Below are 1,935 nucleotides of genomic sequence, written 5' to 3' on the forward strand. Positions count from 1 at the left end.
ACTGGGACTGCCCGATCTCGCCTGATCTCGGAAGCCAGGCTTGGCAGGGCCTGCTTAGGACTTGGACGGGAGAGCGTCTGATCCTGGCTAGGGACTTCCAGGCGGACTGGATCCTTTTCCTGAATGTCCACCCAGGAATGAGCGTCTGTTTGTGAGTGAGGACCTCCGGCTGAAGGTGGCCTTGTCGCTGTACCCATACCCGGGAACGGGTGCCTATTCCTGTCTGTGGACTGCCAGCGTGAACGGTGTCCCGGTTCCTGGATGTTTACCCAGGAATCAGTGCCTGTGGATTCCAAGTGACTCTGGAGCACCTTGGACATTATGGGCAGAATACGTTTTTTGTCAATTAGCCGTAGAACATCTTTTGAAGGGCCGTTTGGGGTAGCCTGAGTGGCTTACGGCCACACCGCTCTGGGAGCGCCTGATCTCATCAGATCTCAGAAGCTAAGCAGAGCAGGGCCTGGTTAGTACTTGGACGGGTGACCGCCTGGGAATACCCGGTGCTGTAAGCCTTTTTCGCTTCGCCTTCAAAAAACGGCAGAGGGCGCTTCGGTGAAAGGAGATCTTGCTAATGTCTCTTTAGGAAACAGCAGGGGGCGCTGCTGCTGCTGCTGCTGCTTCTTTTTCTCCCTATCCTGTACACAGTGCTGTGTAAATGTTACATCGTGTTTTGAAGGCCCTTCTGGGGTGTGCAAAGGCAGCTTACGGCCATTCCGGCCTGGGACTGCCCGATCTCGCCTGATCTCGGAAGCCAGGCTTGGCAGGGCCTGCTTAGGACTTGGACGGGAGAGCTTCTGATCCTGGCTAGGGACTTCCAGGCGGACTGGATCCTTTTCCTGAATGTCCACCCAGGAATGAGCGTCTGTTTGTGAGTGAGGACCTCCGGCTGAAGGTGGCCTTGTCGCTGTACCCATACCCGGGAACGGGTGCCTATTCCTGTCTGTGGACTGCCAGCGTGAACGGTGTACCGGTTCCTGGATGTTTACCCAGGAATCAGTGCCTGTGGATTCCAAGTGACTCTGGAGCACCTTGGACATTATGGGCAGAATACGTTTTTTGTCAATTAGCCGTAGAACATCTTTTGAAGGGCCGTTATGGAGTGCCTGAGTGGCTTACAGCCACACCACTCTGGTAGCGCCCGATCTCGTCCAATCTCGGAAGCCAAGCAGAGCAGGGCTTGGTTAGTACTTGGACGGGTGACCGCTTGGGAATACCCGCTGCTGTAAGCCTTTTTCGCTTCGCCTTCGAAAAACGGCAGAGGGCGCTTCGGTGAAAGGAGATCTTTTGAACGTCTCTTTAGGAAAAAGCAGGGGGCGCTGCTGCTGCTCCTGGATGTTTACCCAGGAATCAGTGCCTGTGGATGCCAAGTGACTCTGGAGCACCTTGGACATTATGGGCAGAATACGTTTTTTTTCAATTAGCCGTAGAACATCTTTTGAAGGGCCGTTTGGGGGCACCTGAGTGGCTTACGGCCACACCGCTCTGGGAGCGCCCGATCTCGTCCGATCTCGGAAGCTGAGCAGGGCCTGGTTAATACTTGGACGGGTGACCGCCTGGGAATACCCGGTGCTGTAAGCCCTTTTCGCTTCGCCTTCGAAAAACGGCAGAGGGCGCTTCGGTGAAAGGAGATCTTTTGAACGTCTCTTTAGGAAACAGCAGGGGGCGCTGCTGCTGCTGCTGCTGCTGCTTCTTTTTCTCCCTATCCTGTACACAGTGCTGTGTAAATGTTACATCGTGTTTTGAAGGCCCGTCTTGGGTGTGCAAAGGCAGCTTACGGCCATTCCGTCCTGGGTCTGCCCGATCTCGCCTGATCTCGGAAGCCAGGCTTGGCAGGGCCTGCTTAGGACTTGGACGGGAGAGCGTCTGATCCTGGCTAGGGACTTCCAGGCGGACTGGATCCTTTTCCTGAATGTCCACCCAGGAATGAGCGTCTGT

At 55.4% G+C, this 1,935-nt stretch overlaps 1 non-coding gene and 2 pseudogenes across 1 annotated transcript; all 3 read left to right on the top strand.

Moving 5' to 3' along the window:
• Positions 1-393: 393 nt before the first annotated feature.
• Positions 394-512, top strand: LOC123964677. The gene has a single exon (XR_006823507.1). It is a non-coding gene; the product is annotated as a 5S ribosomal RNA (ribosomal RNA).
• A 598-nt stretch (positions 513-1,110) lies between these two features.
• Positions 1,111-1,229, top strand: LOC123964678 (annotated as a pseudogene).
• Positions 1,230-1,464: 235 nt separating this feature from the next.
• On the top strand, positions 1,465-1,578 carry LOC123964679 (annotated as a pseudogene).
• The last annotated feature ends 357 nt before the right edge of the window (positions 1,579-1,935 follow it).

Source organism: Micropterus dolomieu, unplaced genomic scaffold (genome assembly GCF_021292245.1).
Source record: "Micropterus dolomieu isolate WLL.071019.BEF.003 ecotype Adirondacks unplaced genomic scaffold, ASM2129224v1 contig_4640, whole genome shotgun sequence".
In the NCBI taxonomy this organism is placed as follows: Eukaryota; Metazoa; Chordata; class Actinopteri; order Centrarchiformes; family Centrarchidae; genus Micropterus; species Micropterus dolomieu.